Source organism: Hydra vulgaris, chromosome 02 (assembly GCF_038396675.1).
Source record: "Hydra vulgaris chromosome 02, alternate assembly HydraT2T_AEP".
Lineage (NCBI taxonomy): Eukaryota > Metazoa > Cnidaria > Hydrozoa > Anthoathecata > Hydridae > Hydra > Hydra vulgaris.
In genome coordinates this window covers 16,044,425-16,071,269 of record NC_088921.1, presented here as the reverse complement: position 1 = coordinate 16,071,269, position 26,845 = coordinate 16,044,425, and the positions used below count along the sequence as shown (strand labels likewise).

At 26.8% G+C, this 26,845-nt stretch overlaps 1 long non-coding RNA gene across 1 annotated transcript; it reads left to right on the top strand.

Moving 5' to 3' along the window:
• Nucleotides 1-345: 345 nt before the first annotated feature.
• On the top strand, nt 346-26,845 carry LOC136076404 (uncharacterized). The gene is made up of 4 exons (XR_010636242.1): nt 346-452; nt 553-609; nt 26,164-26,309; nt 26,695-26,845. It is a non-coding gene; the product is annotated as an uncharacterized LOC136076404 (long non-coding RNA).

Below are 26,845 nucleotides of genomic sequence, written 5' to 3'. Positions count from 1 at the left end.
GTTTTTATATATATAAATATTTATAAAAACTATTTTGTAGTTAAAATAAAATATGAATAAATATAAGTGTAAAAATAATTATGGTTCAGATTTAAAATTTTAAAAAAGGATCAGGTTGTGAGTTGAACAGTCAAAAAATATATATATATTTTAAAAACACAAGAAATTTTTGAAATTTTAAAAAACCTTTTTTTTACAGAATGTACCATTGTTTGAGGGAATTATCTCTTATTTGTTGGTTTAGGCAATAATAAATAATTGTAAACAAGAAATTTTGCAGCCAACTGATTGGTAAATTAAAAAAATTATTTAGGTTTGATTTTAGTTTTTTTCATTTTGAATTGTGTTTTTGACATTAGGTATGTTTAGACATATGAAATCATTCTACTGCATGTTTTAATGATTGTTGGAGAACCACCTAGTGGAAAAACTAATGCTTTCAAGGTTTATTAGTAAGTTTTTTTTTTATAAGAAAAGCTTCAGCCATTTTTAATTGTAGTCATCATTAGCATTTTTTCAAAAAATCTATAATTTTTGTTATTTTTTATTTAGATTTTAGCCCAAGCAATGTCAGATTTAAAAAAATTAGCGTCTCCAGATTTTTTTAAGGTTTTATTGTTTTTTTATTAATGCTGTTTTGATAAGATAAAATTGCGCAAATAAATAAATACAAGAAAATATACCCTACCAAAACTAGACTTGACTAGATTTATTTTCATATTTTATGTCACTGGAAGGTTGACTAGAGATATTATTAAACACCTCCACTCGAACTTATACACACACTTTACATAATGATATCTGTGTTTCTTTCTATATACATTTTTGTTAAGGTTAAGTAATTTGAATTGGATTTATACTGCTAGAGTACTCTTGGTATAAATATATAGTTAAAATGGTTATCATACTGGTCTAAATTTTGAACAAATTTATAAATTATTTTTTAAATAAGAAAAAGTTGTTAAATAACTTTTATAATAGTTGTTAAATGTTAAAAATAATAAAGCAACACATCTATCACAACACCAACAACACATCTACCTTATTTGTATTTCATGCTTATATATATGTATCATAACAAAATTATTACAAGTGTAAAAAAAAAAGAAAGTCTTATTCAAAGCATTGAAAAATTAAACCATTTGAGCTTTTTTACAAATTTTTTTGGCTACAAATGCACAGTAAGTCTATACATAGAGTATCTCTTGAGAATCAAGAGATATTGCCTCACAGTTTAGCAAGAGATAATCATTTATATGTAAATTTATATAGAAATTGGGCTGACATTGGTGCGATGTTTGCTAATTTAACAGATGCTTAAATTTTTCATGAGTCAATCTTCATAAAATGAAATACAAACCATTTATAAATATACAATAAATATTTACACTAGATATGCTTAAAACCTTTTTATTTTCTTTGTCAATTAAAATTTTAGATTTTTTTTTTGTTAGATTTATTGGTTAAGTTTAAAATTATAAATCCTAAATCAATTACAATGGGTCAATTGTATGGTAATTTTGATCTATTTTCTCATGGTCTGGTGGTATTCTTGCTGTTTCCTTTTGTGAGCAAGCTGTTTCCACTACTGATGACTGTAAGTGGATTATTTTTGATGGCCCAGTTAAAGCAATATGGATTGAAAACATGAACACAGTACTGGATGATAATAAAAATCTATGCAGTTTTTAGTCTGTTTTGAAAATTTATCAAACTCCATACAATTTTATAAAATGTAAAAAAAAAAAAATGATATTTATATTTAATTTACACAACTTAAAATAGATTCTTAAAATAGGAGCTTCATAAACACAGAGTTGATCACGGAAAAAAAATCTTAATAAAGAGAAAAATATTCAAGAATCATTCAAAAATATTTAAAAAAAGCAGCACTTGGCGGTGAGCCAAAAAAGAAAGCATTATTTCATCACTAACTTTAAAACCTAACACTAGTAACAGCAATGCAACAAACTCCAGCTGGTTTCTGAATGAGGCAAAGTAACTAGATCAAACGTTTAATTGGAATTACTTGATGCAAATGCACATGTAGACCAGGAAGGAGAAAGAAACAAAAAAGTATTATTATTTTTTGTACCAAGACATCTCCTTCTCCAGTAGCCACTGACCATATTAAACACGACAAAGCGCTAATATCATTGCTTTTAAACGAACTAAATATTGAGTGTAAACATGTTGCCATTAGGCGTTTCAGAGGTGGCAAAAGCACCTCAGCTCATACATGTCCATTACAAGTAATTTTTAACAACTTAGAAGAAAGATCATATTTAATGGCAAGAGATTAGTATAGATGTATTATATCTAGATTATGAAAAAGCGTTTTACACACCTCTTCATGATCTTATACTCCACAAACTTTCTAACAGAACACGATTTGTCGTAGGTTTTGCTACTTCAAATTGGTTACCTCCCACTAGTGGTGTCCCCAAGGATCTGTTCTATGACCTTTTCTTTTCAACTTATACATTAATGACATTACAGACTTAGCAATTCAATGAAGTTTTATGCTGGTGATAGTATACTTGTTTCCATCAACTCAACCTCTGACAGCCTAATTATGCTACAAAACAATAATTCAAATCACATATTGGTCTACAACCTGGCGCTTGTGTTGGTTATGATCTGAAATTCTAATTCTACACACAGCATTAAAAAACTTGAAAATTTTCAAAACCATTCTACCAAAGAAATTCTACTTCTCAGAGCCTTATTCAGCAAAGCCAGATAATTACATTTTCATCTCACATCACTAAATAAAAGATGCAATCAAGGTAATTTAATCTACAACTTCAAGTTTATTACCAAATTTGAAAATATTTTCTGGCCTAACCTACAAATTTGCCATCCATCTGTTAAAATAACTTAAGGACACTTTCAGCATCTTCTTGAAGAGTTTTTCAACGCTTCTAACCTCAAAAGCAATATGCAATGAAATTAAGTCTACTAGACTTAATTTCTTCCCTAACAGATAGTCAGCTGATGGAATATACTCCCACAAACTGTGATTGACTCTTGTCATCTTAATGAGTTTAGAAATGGTATTAACAAACACTTTGACTTGCACTAGCATTAAAATTGTTCATCAAAATGCTGCTACCCCTCATCAACTACTAACAAGGAGCTAAAGAGTTGCTTTCAAGCGAGAGAGAAAAAATTAAACACATTTTTTCAGTTTAGTTCTTATGTTACTGCAGCTTTTCATTATTATTATTGTTATTGATGGCTGAAAATCCGTAATAGGAACGAAATTTTAACGCGTGCAAAATATTATTGTTTTGCCAAACTCTTACGCAACTGTTAGTCTAATATGTAAAATAATGGCAGAAATATGTTAGAGATCTAGAATGCTATTTTAATTGAGTTTTTTTTATTTTTTAACTGTATTATTCTTTTTGTGGATAATATTTCAAACTCAAAGTTACTAATTTTAAGCGTAAATCTTAGAATATTTATATTTATTTAAATGGTTTAAAGTTTGGATGACATATTTAAAAAGCCATTGTTCATTGTGTATTAAAGAAACTGTACTATTTTTGGATCGATTACTATAATTTTTTTTCAATCTCTTTAAAACCTCAATGCTAGCTTAAAATTAGTAGTCAATTAGAAACGAATGCAGTTATTGATGAATAGATTTTTTACCTTAGATGTATTGAGTTTTTACCTATGGATGTATTGATCAATGTAAATATTATTCAGAAGTTATAACACAATTTTTATGGGAATATTTTTGTGAAATATGTTAGAAGTATCAAACTCGTTTAAAATATTTTTTAAATCATTTGTACTTTAAAAGAAGTTAATAGATAAACATAATGTCTGATTGTTTATTAAAAGATCTTTGCACCAGTGGATGTTCTTTAAAGTCTTTACTATATGGAAAACTAGTTAATATTCTGTTTTAAATTATTTATAAGTTTATGCTGATTGATTAAAAAATCATCATAGAAGTGTTTATAGATTTTCTATTACTCATTTTCATTACACCGAAATGTTGCTTAATGTCTGAATAATTTTACAATAAATCAACAGTCTCTCACAAAAAAATATTGAAGATTTTAAAGATTAAAATGAAAAAGTATATTTTGTTTTTACATTTGTTTAATAAAAAATCACATTTATTTAATTAAAAGTTTTATTTGCTTGAAAATTTTAAATTAAAACTCTTTTGAAATAGCTACAAAAATTTTTTTTTCAAACTGTTTTGGCAGGCCAAAATCTGCTAGTTCAATTTATGCAAGTTTAGCTTGTTACATTGTTTATTAATGATGGAATTTATTTTGTTCAATTTTTATAATTGATGTTGATTGTTTATTAGTGATCGAACATTTAATAAAAAAGTTAGAGTCAACTGTTGATTAGAAAAAAAAAATCAGCACTATAATGTTTATTGAAAAAAATCCTTTTCTAAATCAAACTCATAAGTCAGTCTGATTTTTAGATTATGCCTAAAATTTGCAAGAAAATATTAAAGATTATTAAATACTATGATGCAATAATTATTTCATATTTCTTTTAGTCCTTCAAGTTGCACTATTTAGATATTGTATTAAATAAAATGGAGTATCATTAAACTTTGCCTCGTTGATACAATTTTAATATTAATGTATTATTATCAAAATGGCTCTATAAATTATACAAATAATGACAGTTCTTCAAAACAAGATTTTGCTTGTAACATAGTTGTGATAATTTTCAAAAGTTAAATGCAGAGGATGAATCAAATGTTTAAAATCATTCCATAGTTTGCAGAGCATTTGTTTACATAAAATATAAAATATCTTGTTATTATGAAAAACCTTACTTCACCTTAAATTATAGAACAATGTTCATATAGAAAAAATAACTTACATAGAAAGTTATGTCAATAGTTTTTATATATTAACATTTAACAAAGGTTCTGTATTATGGTGCTACTTGTTTATATACCGCAATCATCTCGATGGTTATCTCATCAATCTGCTGAGAGGAAAAGGATATTGAATATACATAAGGGATAAACCTGAAGTTCTTTTAACATCTTATAACTAATGTTAAATTATTCAAGATGATGAATTCAACAATTTTTAAACTATGCTCCTTCTAGTTTAACAGGTATCTCTTGTGTTGCGGACAATTTTCTAATTCAACAACTTAAGAATGATAATAATTTTTTTGTTATTTTTGAAACGTATTAAATATTAAAATATAAAAATATTTATGTTGTTTTTTATTAAATTTTTTTTTGCATAAAAGTTGTATTAATGTTAAAAAAAAAAGTATAAATATCTAAATTATTTTTGAAGAATTAAATTATAAAAACAGAGTTTTTTTTAAACTACAGTTTACAAATTATTTTAAACTATTTATAAAATATTGTTTATAAAGTATTATAAACATTTTTTTTTTATTAACATTAAAAATTTTATTACTAACATAAAATACCATTTTCAAACTTAAATTATGTTTAAGTCAACTTCCAATTATATATATAAGTTGTTTTTAAATTGATTATGAATATTTTTTTTAAATTACTATTATTAAAAGAAGATTAGACAGTTAAAAACAACTTACCTAGAAGAGGTAAATTATAAAATTTCTAATAAAAATCTCCCAAACTTAAAACTTTTATTTTGTGTATGGGTTAGAGGAGTTCATAAATTTTGGATGATAATCCACTTAGTAGTATTAACTAAATAAAAATTCTCGGACTTGATCTCAAAACAGTTTCGCCAGGAATCTGGTTGAAAAAAATGGTTTAATTCGTATATATTACAGTGGGTCAGAATGGCCAGTTTCAATACCTTTAAATAAATCAAAAAAAAAAAAAAAAAATTACCATCAATAACTACATTTAAAATAAAATTTTATGTCCAAATAATTATTTTTTTTATGTTTTAATAGAAATAATAACGTATTAAACCTACTGGTAAATGAAGACTTACTGCTAGACGCAGCTATTGCTTAGATCTACACCAGTGGTTACCAATCTGTTGGTTGTGACCCCAACAAAGGTTGCCTTACAATTTACGAAAGGTTGCTATTTTAAAAAAGCAGATATTTAGATGCTAAAAAGCATAATGGCATTAGCAGCAAAAATGCAGTGATTTAGGTCCTAAATCACTCCTTAATCAACTTCTAAGTATTTTATTTTTTTAAATGGGACCCCTGTTGTATCATAGAAAAGTTTTCCTTATATGTAGGGTTCGCGACCCACAAATTAGGAATTACTGATATTGGTATATTACCTTTAACAAAAATGTTAATTAAGTAGCTCTTAAATTTTACGAGGAATCTTATTAATTTTATTGCTGAGGTCGCCACGATTTGGTAAATGTTATCAAGGGATGGCGGCATTGGAAAGGTTGGGAATTGCTAATCTACACTAAGTTGCAAAAATATTTATAACTAAAAGCACATAATATTTGGATCTTTTAAGAAATTTATTACATATTCAAGCATACTAGCTTTTTTTAAATGTTGGTTTTAAGGTATTGAGCAATAAAAGAATCTGAATATCACAAAAGACAATAAACAATATTCTTATTTAATTTTCTTTGGTCGAATTTTCAAGCAAAGCCGTTCCTGTATTTTTAAAGTATTTTGTTGGGGCTTTTTTTAACAGAATGCCAAAAAGCAATCAAATAGTTATACTACCAGATGTTCATTAATCATGATTTAATGTAAAGTCTGTTACATAGGACACCATAAATATAACTGTGTATACAATTTTTAAAAATTTTTGAGTTAGTATCAAATTTATATATCGCTGTCAAAACAATATGTAGTTTTCTAATAAGGTCTTGCACCCATTATCTTCGCAGATTTATCAACTTGCTATACTCGACGCGATGTTTTCTCATATGAGTTACCAGCACCTCCACAGCGTAGGAAATTTTAAAAACATTTATCTCATTTTGGATTAAAACATCCATTTCCTTTTTTCCGGTTGCAACCATAATCTCATTATCAATACCGCTTGCTTACCATTTCTAAATTAAAGTCTTGTATGCAGTATATAGCGCTTAAAAAGCTTGATCCAGGCATGAGTTGTTTTAAGATGTTTTCTGCAGATTTTCATTTCTTTAATACACAGTTCTTGTTTTAAAATTTCTGGTGATTATTCATAAGTTTTTGTGTAATAATCACTTGCACTGCAGCATTGAGTGAAAGTTGTATCAAGGAAAATATTGTCTTCCCCTTACCATAAATAAAGTGGAATCTATAACATAATACACAACAGTTTTTTGTCCAGTAACTTTCATTTTAGAAACTGGGATTGACTTGATGTTATTTTTAATTAACTCAAATTCTGCCATGATTACTTTTTTTTCTAAATGTAACTATACCAGAAAGATCTGCAATAAACAGGTAATAAGATTTGGTGATTCCTCAAAAAAGTTCCGACTTAGCATCTTCAGAAAAAAACAAGTCTAACGACACAAAACAAAATAATCTTCATTTACTAAATTTCTTACATGCTTACCTCGAAAGCAGATTGTTTTAATTTAAAAAAGTGCACACGGTATTTTCTACAAGAAACAGTAATGAAAACAAACAAAAAAGAGCTGAATATGACATACAATAATAAATAAAACTAAATAAAACTTTTTTTTTACCGTTTTTCAGGATCTATAGACTATTATTAAAAAAAAGGCTTTCGGGGTAAGTTGACAAAATTTTCACGGAGTAAATTGGCTTACAGCATTTACTATGGAAAAAAAAAATTATTTTTATAAAATTAATTTTTTTTTTTTTAATTTCTAACAATATTGAAAAAACTTACTCTTACAAAAAAAATTAAAAAATTTTTTCCTCACAGATAAAAAGTGGGCTACTGTTTTGGCTGTTATACGTACTAATATTTGGTACCAGTTAAAACTAATATTAAACTTTTGTCTTAAATTTGTTGCCAAAATTATTAGTAAAAAAATTTCTATTAATTTTGCACTTAATAGTACATTATTAATCATTTGTATAGTTTGCGCCAATTTACCCCGTGGTGGGGTAAGTAGGCGCAATTTTTTTTTGTTTGATGGCCCGGGAAGGCCCCAAGAATTTTTTTTGTAAATGAACGCAAATTTTATCAGTTACTCAAATTCATACTCCTTGAGACTATACTTTAATATTTTCAAAAAAATGTGATGTTAGGGCTACAGAGCTCATAGAATAAAAACCGAGCCAACTAGCACCTTCACAAATTAGGATCCAAACTTAAATTACAAAATAAATTAAGGCAACAAAATTAAAAATGCAAAGAACTTCTGAGAATCTATATCATAAACGTTTCTTAACTGCAACTACTATGCTCTCAATTAAATCTTACAATTTCTTATTTACAACTTTCATGTTCTAAATTACATCTTACGTTTCTCAATTACAACTTTTATGTTCTAAATTTCATCTTAAAAAAGTGTAGTTTTAAAATAACTAAAAATAAAAATCATTTGTTTTCTTTATATGTTTTTAAAGTTTACAGGTTCATTATTTTGCTATGTATTATGATTTATTTACTATGCACAAAGGTAAAGATGTGCATGTCAGTAAAAGTAATACCTTTATTCATAGATTTAGACTTTCTAATTCGGGAATTTTTTTTTATCTTGCATTGAAATTGGTATGAAGTCTGTCTATTTTGCAAAAATATAAAAAAGTTTTTGAACTTCAAAATTTTATTTGCGAACGTTCTAATCATTACGTCACGGCTGCAGTGTTTCAAAGAGTCTCGTCAAATATATATACTCCTAGGTAATTTAAGTGTTGACCTTTTCTAAAACCTACGTATTTTTATTTATTTATTATTATTTTTTTCGTTATCAAGGTTTTGCCAGAAGTCCCAACGGATTTATCAAAGAGCACAGATCCCAACGGATTTATCATTTAACACATTTTTGACTTTTTAAACTAAGTTTAAAGACAATGAGATACTGCATCCAAAGTTTCCTTTTACATTGAGAAATTTTAGACAAAACTTTCAAACTAAAAATAAATAAAAAAATGATGAAAACTCTTCATTTATCTAAAAAAACATAAGCTGAAATTACACATTTTAAAGTTTGGGTTTACTTTAAATACATTTACCTCATTATCATATTATCAAAACATGAATGCCCGCAGGGTATAGTTTCTCTTTTGAAAACGGTATCTCATTATGACTTTATTTTTCTCAAGAAATGGATTGGTATTGCTTACAAAAATGCTCATGAGTAATCAAACTATCAAAATAAAGTTTCAGCTATGGTTTAAAAATTAGTCATTATGAAAAATGGGAAAGAACTCAAGATTGAAAGTATAAATTTTCAATTACTCTATATTACCATTATTTTTATTCAAAAAACTTTGGGGTAATATTGCATTATTATTAGGGGTAATATTGCATTATTTTATTAGCAGCAGCGGGTCAGTGGTTAAAACGCTTGCTTTAGAAGCAAGAGATTTATACTATAAATTTTATAGTTCAAAGCGCGCTAAGGCCATATTCTGCGCCATCGGAATGGAAGAAGACATCTAATAACTTTACGTCAAATAACTTTACGTCAAAATGATGCTAAATCTGAATTTTATTTTTAGTTCATTAGAATTGCAGACATGTAAACATTTTAAACTGATGTTTATTGAACATAATTAAACATTTTAGCCACTATATTTTTATATACAGTTATTTATTGTGATTTATTTAGCGTTAAGTTAGTTACCTTAGAATGGTTGAGATCATAATACCGTGTCTTAATACTGATGTCAGAGCTATCCTGGATGCTGACATTGGACCGCCATTGCGCTTAATTGCGTTGGACCAACATCAGCCAGTCGAAATCGGTTCTACTCAAACTATGTTAAAAAACGTTAGATTAAATTTACATTGTTTACGTAACTGCCATTGTATAAATTTAAAAACAATTAGATTTAACATTCTTATGTCTTTTTTCAAATGGCAATATCGCAACATTATTTTAACGATGCAATATTTCTCTCTCAGTTTTTTATTTTTTATTTTTTTGCATTGAAAGAATGGAGTAATAATAAATCTTTAGTTTGAAATCTTTTAGCATACCTCAAAAAATATTTTGTGATAATGAACACATTACAAATGAATTAGAAATTTACCATGAACTTAACAAACAATTTGTAAATCTTGGTCCTAGTCTAGCTTCAAAAATAGTGATGCCAAATAAAAAGTTTAATGAACTTATTGGAGAAAAACACCTATATGTATATAAAGAATTTAACAAAGCACTTACGGAACAAAAGCAAAATAAGTCATGCGGATATGACAAAAATTCTAGAAATGTACCAATACACCTAATTGAATGTATTAGAAAACTCTTGCTTCATTTAATATCGTCTTCTTTTGAACACGGTACATTTCCTGATATGTTAAAAGTTACTAAAGTTAATTATGTTTATAAAAATGGAGGTTATAATAACATGTCTAATTACCATCCAATTTCCCTCTTACCATAGTTCTCTAAAGTTTAAGAAAAAATAATCAACAATCGAACTTATTATTAGTTAAAGCTAAGCAAACTTTTACAAAAAAATCAATTTGGTTTTCAAAAAAGTTGTTTAACGGAGCATGTTATCATTAAACTTACAAATAAATTTTTTTGATAAAGGAGAGCATTTAATGAGAGTATTTATGAACCTTTCAAAGGTATTTGATACAGTTGACCATGTTATCTTGTAATCAAAACCAAAACATTATGGTATTAATGGAGAAATGCATAATGGGTAAAAAACTAAGAAACAGAAAACAGTTTATAATAAACAAAGAGTCAAGTTTTCTTGATATTGAGTTTGGGGTTCCATAAGGCTCAATCTTAGGACCGTTTTCGATTTTAGTTTCCATCAATGATAGGCATAAAGCATTATCATAGTATCTTCAATAATTTATGCTGATGATAAAACTTTGTTTTATGATCATAGTAATTTAAAATCATTGATCGAAATGAATATTGAACTTGAAAACTTTAATTTATGGTTCAGATCAAGTAAACATATGTTCATAAACTTTCCTTAAACTTTGAAAAACTAACTACATTTTATTTCATAAAACAGAAGTTAGTTTATTTCTAAATTTCTGATCAAGAAAAAAACTTTACTTTAGCCTAATTCATAGTCATCTCACATTTGCGTATATCTTTGGGCAAATACACACAAAATAAAATTAATCAAACTACAAGGCTTGCAAAACAATGCTTTGAGAGCAATTCATTATCTAAGTAGAGTAAATATTTCTATAATGTGATGATAAATACAAAAGTCTTAAACTTGGAAAATCTTAATTTATATCAGATTCTTATTTTTATGTTCAAATATAAAAATAATATGTTGCCAAAACTTTTTAAGACATATTTTCGTCATCACTTTCTCAAAGTTATAATTTGCGATCAAATAGTTTCCTATAACTATTATTTTAAAAAAAACTTAAACGCGGTTTTCTGATTTTTCAACTTTGTCATAAGGCCCAAAAACATTGAAAAACTTGAAAAATCAAAAATTAAAACACTTGGAAAAATGGAATATCATTCTTAAAACGGCAAGCAAAGCTGCATATTCTTGATTTGTAAAATGATTGAAGTAAATAAATAAATAAAAAGATTATAATATTTAAAAAAACAAAATAAACAGTAGAAATTGTAATTACAAAGGTAATTACGAAGATATTGTTACTCTATTTACTTAAAATAACTTTTTACGTAGACTAGACTATAGTATTTTAGAGAATCTGCAAAAAGATTTTTTTTAAGAGTTATATACCCAAAAATGCTAAATCTCTCTTTGATTCCCTTATTTTGGGTATTATAGTTTGAAAAAATAAACTTAGATAATAGTTATTATAAGTTTGTATCAATTTTGTAATAATGTAAAAATAGAATTAAATAGCATGTTAATCATTTACGCTAAAACAAGTACTGCCACTATCAAAGATTTATTTGAAGGCACTGGTTTCAAATTTGAGAAGAAACTTTACATTCTGGAAAAAAATTTAAAGGAGCCACATCTTTTTGTAACAACCTAAAGAAAGCACTCCACACCAGCCCTTTTCAGTTAAGATAAAGATATAAAACTATATTTAACCATAGCTATGCAAAAAAAATTACGAAGGAAATTTAAAAGAGCCGAGGTACAGCTTGCAAAATAGTTTGCTGAAAGCGTTTCCCTACATCAGAGTGAGAATTTTATCTCAATTTTTTTAAACAAATTTTCGCAAAATTCAGACAATGATGGAGTACCTAAAGATCGAAAAAATTTGTTTAACCATGACGTCATGGGCACCACTAGGATTTTTTGATGTTTCAGATATGACATTTTCACGTATTATGCAAACTCTAAACTTAGGTTTGTACATGCCAATTCAAAACGAGGAGGCTTCTCAAAAAGTTGCAATGTTGGAGACCCGGGAATAAAAATACCCATGACAAAACCAGAAAGACAAAAAAAACTTATAATATAAATATACACATTGTATCATAAAATTTCATTATATATTGTAGTAGCTACATTATCAAAAGTATTCAAAATATTTTCAATTGAGAGAACGAAATTTTTTAATTCATTTTTGAAGACTGGAAAATTAATCGACGAATCAAAATTTGTTAAAACAATCTTATTCCAGAAATGTAGATATGAAAATTGATTAAATCTTGTTTTAAAAAGCGGTTCATTAACAAAATGATCATTTCGTATTTGTTTATTGGTTTCAAAAAAAAAAAAATCTTTGAAAACTAAAGGGTATAAATCGTTTTTCCACATATAAATGAAACATAAAACATTAAATACATTTAATTCGTATACATAGAGTATTCTCGTAAAAAATTTAATTCACATGCTAAAATAATTTTTTTTATTCCATAAAAAAATTATTTTAGCATGTGAGAATCGATCCACAAAATTGATAGATAATTGATCCACAAAAGCCCAGGCAATAATTGCATAATTTATATAACTGTGAACAAATTAGTAACAAAGTTGTGTTAAACTTTTTTTATTTAAATATATTCTAGCCTTGTATAAGGTTCCAATACTTTAAGACACTTTAGAGCAAATGTAATTAAAATGTTGTTTCCATGTGATGTTCTCGTCACGAAAAACACCTAAAAATCTCCTTTTATTTCATCCTGATCAATAAAAATTTGCGGCATATTTGTGGGTAAAGAAAATTTTTTGGAGAAGGAATGAAAGAGAATCCATTTTGTTTTGTTAATGTTTAGGGTTAATTTGTTACATTTGAACCAATTTGATACTTTTTGCCATTCATCATTCATAGTCGAAAAGAGTTGGTAAATATTATTATTAGAGAGATACAATTTGGTATCATCTGCAAACATGATACTAGAAAGATTTGAGGCTTCATAAAAGTCATTTATGTGAATTAAAACTCCTAGGCGAAGTAGGCGCCCGCCTTGGGCGGCACTAAAACTTGCTGCATAAAAAATAAATATATTGAAAGCATTGCCAAAATCTTTTTCAAATCTCTTTTGAATTAATTTTAGGAGATTTGAAAAATTACTCTTTTAAATCGCGTCAAATAAAACAAAAGATTCAACTTTGATACTTTTGCTTTATTGCGATTTCATTTACTTCTTATACTTTTTATGCAGAATGAAATTTTGTAGTAATTAATATAATGCAAACTTTCATTACTCATTTATAGAAAATTTTAGCATGTTTGCAAGGTGTACATTGCCACTAAATTTACTAAATTTTATATTAAAAAATAATCTAACAGATTGTGTTCCTAACACTGTTATAGCTTTAAGAATCCACTTGACACTTTTAGTTTCTGTGAGCGAAGCTTCTCAAAACTCAAACTGATAAAAACATTTTTGAGATTGTCTATGCACCAAGAAAGACTTGCTGGATTAGCTACTCTGTCAAGTGAACATGATATTGCTAGAAACATTGAACTGACGGAACTCGTTTCTACATTTGCAAAAAAAAAAAAGCACGAAAAGTGAAGTTTTGGAATTATTTATTAACATATTATAAAGTTACACGAATATATGTTTATTAAGATTATGCATGTGTTTATTCTTTCGAAATTATAAATACAAAATGTAATAATATAACTTAAGCATTCTTTTAAGAAAGTATTTTGGGGAAGGGGGGGCCCAGTGTATCAGATTCACCTTAGGTGCCAAATACTTCGGCGCCGGCCCCTGGAAAAATAGCTTCTAAACCATTGTAAAACACTGCTATTTATTCTGTAATGTTTAAGTTTACGGAGAAAAATATCTTGAAATACAGTATCAAAGCTTTAGATAGATCAATAAAAATAGATTATTATTATTGAAATAATTCAACATTCTATTGTACATATTTTTTTTCTACAACTTTTGAAAAGGTAGAAAAGACGAAGATAGGCGGAAATTACTAATATTAGCTCTGTCACCATCTTTAAAAATTGGAATAATTTTTTGGCAAATTTTATTCGATCAGGAAAAACTCATTGATCAATAGATGCTTTAAAAACTTTAAATAGAACAACTTTTAACTGTTCATAACACTCTATTATTGAATCGATGTATGCAAAAACGTTTTAAGTCGTAAAAACTATTTTTTCGGGGAACGAGAAAAGCACTTATTAAATCCAAAATTATTACTTTTATAAATTCAAAATAAATCTGTGTGCTTTTTGACATCTTTAAATATTTGTTAAAATATATATCAAAACTTGTAATATATATATGTGTTATAAATAGTTAAATTTGTCTTACTTAAAAATAGTTTTTATGACTTAAAACGTTTTGTATACATCGATTCAATTATGACCAAAAGTTATGACATAAATTATGATTTTGTTAATTTTAGTTTAATTTCTTTTATAGTATATATATTAACGATCTAATATAGCCAAAACTTATTAAAGTTACGCTGAAACCACATACAGCACACAATTGATAGTCTAACCACAAAACTCATATTTGATTGTACACATTAGCGCTACGTGACTAGTAAAACCGTTATACCAAATGAGCTTTTGCTTAAGCTGCTCAAATGCTTTTTTAAATTCTTGAAAGGATATAATTCCATAGGAGATAAACCATTTAGTTTTTCTCTCTTAAATGTGTAAAATAGTTTATATCTTTTTAAACTTTTAAAGATAATACTTGGAAATACAAGCAGATAACGCATTTTCAACTTAAAGTGGTTCCTACGTAATCAAAAGTCAAAATATTTTCAAAAAATGATTTTTTGGCAAATTAGATATTCAAATGTAAAATTTAACGTTCTTTCTCGTGGTATTTTTTTTTTTTTTAATTTTGTTTTTGCTTTTTACAATATTTACTATTTTATACAGGTAGGTATAATTTTAGTGCCTAGCAGCGGCCATAGCAACCGTTTTATTTTTTTTAGTTATTATCTTAAATGTACCTTAAAACTCAAACTAATACATCTATTTTGCTATTCTAATGTTGCCTTGTACGTCCAAGTTGTTAAATATTTAATGATTATAAGTTATGCTGATACAAAGTGCAAACAGCAGGCAGGCTTTTTTATAATAATTTTTTTACTTTTTACTGTTTTCTAATGTGCTTGTTGAAATTATTTATCATTTTACTTAGATTGTAGTAAAATAATAAAGATTTAATATGGGAAACCTTCGAAATAACAAAAGAAAGTCATCAAGCAAGGTTGTTGGTGGTCGTGGTTGTAAAAAACCTTTAAATATTGTAAATAATAAATGTGGTATCAATAGAAATTAATAAAATGTAAATATTGAAAATATCACTAAAAAAAATTTTACCATTAAACCAGCTGAACATTCTTTAAGTAGTGATGATTATTTTTTATTTATAAATTTTAAAATACTTATGGAAATGATAGCAGTAGGAAACAAGTGTCAAGAATGTGGGGGAAGCCAATGTCACAATATCTAATAGTTTGGATGATAGACGGGGATTTTCTTATAAAATTGTTTACTTTTGTGGAAAATGTAAAAATAAAAGTCACAAGTATGCTTCACCTTTTAGTGCTTCTGAAAAAATGTATGGTTGTAAGCCAAGTGAAATTAATGTTTGATTGGTTATGGCTTTTCGAAAAATTGGTAAAAGGGCACGAGTCGATTAAAACATTTGCACGATGCATGAATATGCACTCAATATGTAATACTGCCTTTAGAAATATTAATTTTAGGTTATTTTCTGCATAAGAAAATTCTGCACTAGAAAGTATGCAAAATGCTGGAAATGAAGCAAAAATGGAAGAAATTGTCCCAGGTATACATTCTTGTCGCGTATCGATTGATGGAACTTGGCAAAAAAGAGGACACTCCTTGTTGAACGGTGTAGTGATAGCAGTAAGCAAAGGAAAGTGCTTGGATGTTATTGTTTTATCAAAACATTGTAGACAATGTATAATATGGGGTGGAAAAAAAGGGACAACAGAATACACAAATTGGAAAGTTGCACATAATTGTAAAATTAACCATCGAAAGTCATCAGTAGCAAAGGAATCCTCAGGTGCTATTGATATATTTCAGCAATCTGTAAGTCGAAATAAACTAGTTTATAATGAGTATCTTGGAGATGGAGACACAGCTTCTTACAAAGAAGTTGTTAACTCCAAAACCTTCGAAGCACAGTTTGGTATTACACGTGTTAAACTTGAATGTATTGGACATGTAAACAAACGAATAGGTTCTCGACTTAGGACACTAGTACAAGAATATAAAAATATCTCTACACCATTTGGTGGAAAAGGAAAATTGACAAACAATTCCATCTATTCAATAACAAACTATTATGGTATTGCCATTCGAAGAAGTCTAAATTTAAATTGCACTGACGATGAAAAAATTTACACAATAAAAAAGTGGATAGGTGCTATCCTTCATCATTGTACCAACTTTTCTAACTTAGATAAGCGCCACATGTTTTGTCCACCAGGAGAAGAATCGTGGTGTAGTTACAAGAATAAAAAACTAAAAAAACACAAAGAGAGGATTAATTTACCAGAGTGGATGTTTTCTATCTTGTCAAAGATTTTCCAAGATTTTTCCTTTCAAATGATGACCTTCTTCGCAAGTGCATCCACGGGGAAACTCAAAATCCTAACGAGTCCCTGAAAAATTTTATCTGGATGAAATGTCCCAAGCAAGTCTTTGTAGAAAGATCAATTCTACAGTTAGGTGTATAAAGTGCTATTCTTCAATTTAACGAAGGTCAATTTGGACTTGTTAAAGTGTATGAAAAACTTGGAATACAGACTGATGTCGGTTTTAATAATATATCTGAAAAAATGAACCGACGCATCATCCAAAATTTACTTATTAAAACATCAGATAAGACTAAAGCAAAAAGAAAAAAACTAAAAGCCATCAAGAAGGGTTTATTGGATAAAGACTTACATAAAGAGGGAGGAGAAACTTATTTAAAAGGAGGATTTTAGTTTTAAAAAAAATTTTTTTTCTTGTTTTTTGATTTTCTACCATATCGTTTTTCAAGAAAATTGTCTCACGAAAAACATAATAACTTTTAAATTAATAGTGATAACTACTTGAAATTTTCAGGGCTGATTCATCCAGTGTACTGCTAGTGCCTGAGTTTTTTTCAAATAAATTTATTTTTTGTAAGTCGTGGTTAGGGAACTATGATTGGAGGCCAAGTAGAAGATTTTTCGAAAATACAGTTGTCTTGAAGCATAACTTTTAGTAGAAACAAGATCTTTTAATAAAAAAAACTCACGCACTAGATACAGGTAGCACGCACAAGTATACCAAATTTGAAAGTAAAATAAGCTTTTTTTTTCATGAGTAATTGTGTTTCTAGTAAACTCTATTTTTTGGGGTTATTTTGACTCTTATAGGCCTATATGTGATCATCAATATATTTTAGGAGTTCGAAAATATATATTTTTTTACACATTCTGTACCTACTTTTGAAAAAATTAATGGTTCATGAATAAAAAGAAACTTTTTTTGATTACGTAGGAACCACCTTAATAATATTTTTTGTGGGTTCTATGACTCCAAAGACTGCAATTTTGACGATCAATAATCAAAAGCTATATGAAAATGTGCTTCATTGACTAAGAATGATTTTTTCTGAGCCTCTAGTTATACTATATCAAACGATTTCGTGTTTCCTTCACAGACTAGTTATTTATTTTAAAATTTTTATTTTCTGATCAAAGATATTTATAAGATACTTTATTTTAAAAGTTTTAAAAAGAAGAAAGTTGTCAAATCTTTTGCTACCGACTACTTTATGACAATTATTGACCGTATAATTGTCTGTCTCTTTTTTACACACGCGAACGCGTAGGATACCTAGCTGACTTGAGTAATATAAAAACTAGAAAAATTAAGTATTTCTTTTTTAAAAAAAACTACAGATTTAGTTTCAAATTTTTTTATTAAAAAAAATAAAACAAATGGAAATTTACTTCAAATCATGTTTACTTTTTTTACCTCAAAACCGAATATGATCTAAAAAACTTTTTTGATTCAAAAAATTGTAGTAGTTCGATTGTCACTACAATGGATTATTATTTCGAAATATATCCTCCGACACTGCCTAACTCTGCCTGTATTAATTCTTTGGTATTGAGCTTTTCCACAGTAACTATGGGTAAAAAGCATAACAGAATTAAAAAGTATTCCAACCAGACATTCAAATTACTTACTAACTCAGGCGCCTAGTATTATCAAATATGTTGGTAATGGCAGTTTCACAGTTCCTCATAGTCTTTAGTTTAAGTGTGTCCTAAATATATAAATAACAATATAATCATTTTGAATATTTTGCATCTATGTATAAATTTTAGAAAAATGGACAATATCCTGTTAAATTGGATCGGCGAGTAAACTGAGCGCCACGTATAGTGCGTACAACATGATATGATGCTCATAACAGTTTAATAGTTCCTCGTAATACTTGCTTAAAGTTTAGCCTAAATATATAAATAGCGATACGTAAATAGTTTGTATGTGCTTGTGTGTATACTTATATACTGAGCCGGATGCAATATTTATCATGAGCCTTAGGCCCACAATTACCACAATTGCCACAATTACCTATCTGTAGCATTTTTTAATACCATGTCTTTGTATTTATATCACGTATTGCTCTTTTTAGTGTAACTGTAAAACAAAAATGAAAGACAAATTGCTTGTAATTTAACTTTAAAAGAGTTCTTGATTTTGAAGATTCTTTGATCTATTATAACTATTATAAATTTAATTTGGTCAAAATTAACTAATTTTATCAAGTAAGCAAAATATTATAAGAAAGAACACAACCAATACAAATACAGTTTCAAACCTACATCATTTTAGCAGCAACTGTTGGTACCCTTCACTGCCATTAAATTCTGACAGGATCAAACCAATTAAACTTTCACTGGTTTCCACTGCAAAAAAAAGAAGGTACATTATTCAAGTTAAATTATTGTTGCAATAGCAATACAACAATATTACAATATTCACTAGCACTATTACTAACTGTAATAGTGCTAGTGAATATTGTAATATTGTAAAAGTATTACATAATATGAATAAATACAACTATATTACACACTAACTAGATTGAGTTGGCATTTTGAACGTTGTTTTCAATTGACAGAAAAAATGTTACTCTATTGGTTGTCATTAACTGTAAGAGATTGTTTATAGTTATTTAAAAATTTAATTCAAAAGAAAATTAATATTAAATGTGTGTTTAAAAGATGGCCAAGATCTAACATCGAATTTGTGAGCTCTCCTTTGATTTTTAATTTGTTTTTATGAAATCTTAATCAATATTAAATTAACAATTATAATCAGTAATAATGAAAAAGGTAAAAATAACAGTGCTATTATATTATAGGTTTAATTTTACAAATACAATTACGAAGGATGAGGTTTATATTGGTTACACTATGTGGTGTCAAGACATCATAAAAAAGTCCTTATTCATATTCATAATAATCATTCTTATTCACTTTAATCATGTGTTCTTTTTTTAATAAAATTTTCTTTTTCAATTGAAATAATTTACGAGAATTTGTCATTAGTTTTAAATTAACAGAGTAATAAACCTTAATCTAAGTTTAAATTGTCTCTATTTATTAATGATGATTTAAAAATACTAAAATCCTGTCCATTTTTGTAAAAACTGCCTTTTCAAATTTTATCAAATTGTTAGTGATTGAATGTAAGCAAGATAATACTTAATATATATGAACTAATCCTTGTCCTGGTTATGAAGTTAAACTGATACTTGATTATGGCAGGTAAAGCTCTTTAACTGTGGTGAAGACAACTAGGAGAAAGAAAGCTATGATATAAAACCCCTCGATTTATTTGTGGGAAAAGGTTGGAGGAACTTGCAAACCTTGTATGGTAATATACCTAATGGTATCACATTAAAAATAATTAGTCCTGATCTTCATAACAGGTTAATGCCAGGAAAGACATCTGGTTGTAAAAACTTCATAGTGTTCAACTCTTCTCTTCATAGTGGCATATTTAAATAAGGAAATGGCCATAAACTTGTTCAGGCCACACATGTGTGAAATCTTAAAGGTTAAGCTTAATATTGAAAAAAAATACCTAATATAAGAAACAACAAGGCTGGAATATTTATTTATATACTTAAAAATTAAAAAAATAATAATAATTGTTTATTTATAAGTTGTAGTCAAGAAACAGCCAAGTTTAATTTCGCTCATGATTAATTCGTGTTCTCAACTGTGTGATGGTGAAATCTTTTAATAACTGAGAGTTTTTTAGGATACTTAAAATTCGGCTTCGTGATAGAGGTCCTCCCAAAATTAATTCTTTTCCATAAACTTTTAATTCATTTATTTGTTCGGATGACCAATTTTTGCGCTCAAACTGCAAACTTTTCTTAACCTAGTATGAAAAAAATTAAATTTAAACAATATATAAGATTATAATTTTTTTGGAGAAGTTATGAAGCAATTTTAAGAAGAAAAAAAAAGAAAAAAAGACCGAATCAATAAAAATTAAAAAAAAAAACCTTTGATTCTTCTGGTATATCTTCCAGATATTTTATTTTCATTCTTTTCAGCTTGTCATAAACTTGTCTTGGTGAACTGTTAATTGAAGGAGATTTGGCAAGCATAGATTTCACTTGGTTATATGATGTATTTTGAGAAATATTATCAGGAAATAATAAATTTAAAGAACTTGTTTCTTCCTTACTCCAGATTATTTTAGGAGTATTCAACAAAGAAAAACTATATTCATTTTTACTTGAGAGGTTCTCTGACCTAAGAAGTTGATCATTTTTTTCTTCAGTTAAACAACTTTTAACAACTTCGTCTGTTTTAGTTAACGGGGAACGACAAAAATTTTTGCACACAATATTGCCACCAGTAATTGCATTAAGCTCTTGACTTCTGGTATGATAATGAGTGGCAGCAGTTAGTTCACTGTGCATCATTGAGTCAGCCACAACACCTCTATCTTTATAAAACTCGCTATTACGAACTAATGTGGAAGTTGTTTTTCTGACAATGTTAGCAGTGAGTTTTTTGGGTACAAAGCCCCATCAAAATTACCAGCTTTCACCCAAAGAGAATGTAGTCTTCCACTTATATCCAAGGTATGTTGGTTTATTTTTTAAAACTGTTTATAACTGTTAAAAAACCTTTATTCTTGCCACCTGCCAAAAATTAAGTTTTGTTTTTTTATAGTTGCTAAAGTTTTTATCAACTTTAGTGTTGTTAAAAACTTTGTTGTTGATTAAACCTCATGGTTTTAGCCAAGGTATGTTGGTTCATTTTTTAAAAATGTGTAGAATTATTATAATACCTTTTTTCTTGCCACCATTTCATTCAAAAATTTGGATGCTCAAGTACACTTCTAGGATGCTCTAGATTGGTATATATTTATGGCAAAACCAACCCAAGGTAAATCGGGGATGGGGGCACATTTGTTTATGTAGTTACCACACAAGTTTGTTTATGTTGTTATCACATATAATAAATATGAACATAACATATATCATAAGAATAATTAAAGATTATTCACCAATTAAATTATTGCTATCTAGTAGTAAATAAATGCAATTTTTTTATTTTTTATTATTTATTTTAATGTCAATAAATTTTTAACAATTGAAAACATAAGAAATATCATTTGAAATATAGTGAAAGTTAAGTATTTATTAAGGTTATCCTTATTTTGCCAAGTGTATTACTTACACATTATTTAAATAAGTTAAATATTAACTAAACTTGTACATAATCTAATAACTTAAATTAATGATTAATCTGAGTTGATAACTTTGATGATTAATATACTTTTCAATAATTTAGTGACTGATTTATTGACATGTAACTTATTGCTTTAACTTTTAGTAAAAATTATTCTATTGTCAGGGCTGGATTTACATCCTTTGGGACACTAGGCCAAATTGCTTTTTAGGGCCCTATTTCAAAAAGGTGTAGAATTTTCTTATGTCACTTTATCATTTTACTAGATTTTATCCTAACCACGCATATATTATTTAGTTGCTACAACTTGGCCATGGCTTTTTTAGATGTTTGAGAACATTCAAGTTTATGAATGTTTTCACTTATGCCCACATAATAATTGGTTTTTAAAACACTTATTACATAAACAAAAGCTAAAATAATTAACATCATAATTTTATTCTTTACTTAGCAAATTTATATATTTTAAGGCCTAGGCCACCTATAGGTAAATATAGGACTAGGCCTGTCTATTGTTATAGTTTAATTGTTTCAACTTTAACAAAAGACATGACTGTCTAGTGTTATAGTTGAAACAATTCAACTATAACAAATGCATTAAATTATCAAAGCTTTTAAGGACAAAAAAATGAGACCTGAAAAAAAAATCAAATAAGATAATACAGGAAGCGTATTTGTAAAAGGCAGTTAAGATAAATGGTAAGCAAATGTCACAGTTTCTTCAACAAATTCATATGTCAAAATTTTAGTAAAAAATTTTAAAAACTTTATCTCACATACTTATATTGTTTTTTTTTATCATAGCGCAACCTTTTTTTTTAATAATGATAGCACACAACCTATGATACTATTTAAAATTTTGCTTTAACTTAGCTAAGCTATTTCTTAAGATTGAAAAACACATCATAATTTAGATCCTTCTCCTAGTGCTTTTGCGTAAATTATACAATGTTAAGTTTGCAAATAATAGTAGATAAATAATAATTAACAAAACCTTTTCATAATTAAGTTTAGTTATTTTAAAAATACATAATAAGCCTTAGTACCTTAGTACTAAGGTATATACCTTAGACTATAGTCTACCTTTGACTATACCTTAGACTATAGTCTAAGACAATACCTTAGACTATAGTCAAATATCTAAGGTATAATCTAAGTCAATACCTTAGACTATAGTGTAAGGTATATATATAAAAAAAAATAGTAACTTAATTTAACTATCAAAGAACATCGTTACTTACATTAGAATACATTCTTATTAAATGTTAATTTACTAAGACTTTAAATTTTTTTTTTTGAAAATTGCTTTAAAAATTAAATCTTATCAGTATTTGTTAACTTTCTTCGATTATCACGTTGAATTACTAAATATATATTTTAATTACGCAAAAATATAAACAAGTTAAAGAACCCATACGGCTAAACAATGCGCGAACTCAAAAATCGTTCCTACGCATTTCAATAATCGTTCCTACGTCTTTCGTAAATCGTTCCTATCAATTCAAAAATCGTTCCTTCAACATTCTTGTTATTATTATTATTATTATTATTATTGTTATTATTATTATTATTGTTAGTAGTAGTAGTAGTAGTAGTAGTAGTAGTAGTAGTAGTAGTAGTAGTAGTAGTAGTAGTAGTAGTAGTAGTAGTAGTAGTAGTAGTAGTAGTAGTAGTAGTAGTAGTAGTAGTAGTAGTAGTAGTAGTAGTAGTAGTAGTAGTAGTAGTAGTAGTACTAGTAGTAGTAGTAGTAGTAGTAGTAGTAGTAATAGTGGCAGTGGTAGTGGTAGTGGTATTACTATTAATATCAAATATTAACTACTATATTTTTTTCCGATTAAAATAATTCTACTCATGTAATACTTTTAATGTCTAAATTCTTTAGACATTAAAAATAATGTTAAAAATATTTTGAAATTTCAGCTATGCATAATGAGTGGAGAAATTATTCAAATGAGCGTTAAACAAAGTTTGTTATTTAAAACTGCTTATCTTGGCATTACCATCTACTGGCATTGCCATCTACTGTTAGTTGAAAAAAAAAATTGAAAATTTCACATAAAATTATTTTTTGATTTTTCAAATTATGTATAATATTATTAAATGTTAATTTTGATATTTGCATAAAAAATTTAATTTTATTTATGAAGTCATTATGCTTGTTGTTGTTTTATGATTTTTCTAATAATTAAAAAAAAATTTTTAATACGAAAAATTGCATTTTATGCAAAGTTTTTTTTAATTTTTGGTTTTAATTTTAACACAAATGTACGTTTCCAGCTTTGTTGGGAGCCACTTATGACTTCATACTTGCAAAATATACAAATAAATAAATAAAAATTATTTAAGTTGGTTTAATATAATCTATCTGTACTAAAGCATCAATTTTCTATTATTGGTTTATTTTTGCTAAAAGGCATCTTATTATATTATATTTTTAGTAAAAGTAAATACTTAAAAGTATAGAGCTTTAAAAATGAAATGACTGTTGCATACCTTGTGAGTGGCATCAATACAATGCTGAAAAGAAAAATATTTTGTGATTAATGAGCTAAAACAAAAGCTATCTGACATGGGAAGCTTTAGTGTTTGTTTTTATAAAGATTTAAGTTTTTAACTCTAAATAAAATATTTTCTAAAAAAAAGCAAATAAAATGAAAGTTTTCAGAAAAATAATTGTCCAAAATAATAATTTTCTAAATAGAAAGGTTCCTCAGATGTGTATTTTTACTAAATTTTAAAGTTTTATAAACTGTAAAAAACTGCTATTGTTATATGGTTTCAGTTGAAAACATACATCATCAAATACTTGTTTTGAAAACTGTAAAAACATGTTGAAAGCATATATTATTTTTCAAATAAAAGACTATTTGCAAAGTAAGTGACAGAACTATTTGCCTTTCTTCTGACTTCTCTTTCTTTCATCTTGAGAATCTAATGACCAAACTCTTCCTATTGCTTACTAAGAGGTTAACCCATTATTAGACACTAATTACACTCATTTCCATTGACTTACTTTTAACATTCCTGTCACAAACTTGCATAATTGTTCTGCAGAATTCTCTTCAATACTTGATTTGTTTTTTAAAATTCCTGTCACAGCCTTGCATAAACATTCTGCAGAATTTTGATAATTGATTAATTATTCAACAAGTGCTTAACTGAATTTTGTTATCTGCTAAAAACTGCTATCTAAAAATGGTATGATTTCAATTTTAAAAATATTCATAGATTGCTTTCACTGTTCTAATATTATATATATATATATATATATATATATATATATATATATATATATATATATATATATATATATATATATATATATATATATATATTTAAACAACTTTAAAAAGTATTCTACACAATAGAGTGCTCATTGTCCTTAAAAGAACAAAGCAATTATTTATTAGATTTTCTGATGAATCTTTGTTGATGAAATACAGTGTAAAATGAAAAAAAAATTTTGTTAAGTGATTTTCTACTAATATATATATATATATATATATATATATATATATATATATATATATATATATATATATATATATATATATATATAAAGGGTGTGTTTAAAAAGGTAAAAAAGTGGTAAAAAGTGTGTTTTGTTAATTGATATTAATATGCCAGATAATATGCAAAAGAAAAGTATGGTGCCCAACCTCCAAATGAGCTTTTAAGACAGGTTTAATGTTATATAAAATTTTTTTATATACTTTTTTTAGGGTTGGAGATATTGACTTAAATTTTAATCTGCTCAAAAAGTTTAGTTTATTTATTATTTTGTTGTTGTTGCTATAGTTGTACTTTTTATTTTATGTACTACTTTGTATTTAGGTTTATGCGACTTTAGTATATTTTACTAACTTTAAATATTAAAAAAAAAAAATCTTTGTAGTTAAAGTTGACTGAAATGTTTCTGCCCAAACCTTCGGTTAATATATATACTTTCATTAATTAATACGAGTAGAAGTATGTCTAACAAGTTTTTTATTTCATTATTAGATTACATTCAAAACAACTGTCTGTTACTATGCAGTATGTCAAACATGTTTTTGGTTCAGAATTTTATCAAGCTCTACTCATTATTATTGGAAGAAGTATTTCAAAATAAAGAATTAGACAATTAAATTAAATTTCTAACAAGTCAGGTTTGCGTTATGTATTAAGCATTACTTGCTGAATATCATTATAATATTTTGATATTAAAATTCTGACTGATATAAGCAGAATGCGATAATATATTTTTCAGCTCTTTTATTTTTTAACAAAATTGTTTGCAATATTTTAGCTCCATTTTCTTTACACTTGAAATGAAAAAAAAAAAAAAAGTTTCAGTATTTTTCTATGTTTTGAAATTTTTAGATAAATTTTAATAATCAAGAAGTTATTTTAAGAAATAGGCATTAAGTAGTGTTTAGTTAAAATAATTATTTCAAAACTGAAATTATTGGCCAATAGATTTGTGAACTAACCAACAAAGTATATTTTTGAACAGGTTTTTTATTTTCAATAATAGTAAATAATTTTTTTCAGATTTATTCCTGGTTGGTTGTCCTGCTTTATTTTCTGTATTATGTGGTCTCTTGGTGCATTTATAGACTCAAAGTGTTAAATGTTTATTGAGTTTTATAGGACAATTATTTTTATATGGACAAGATAAACTAAATCCAAAGCCAAAAAAGTT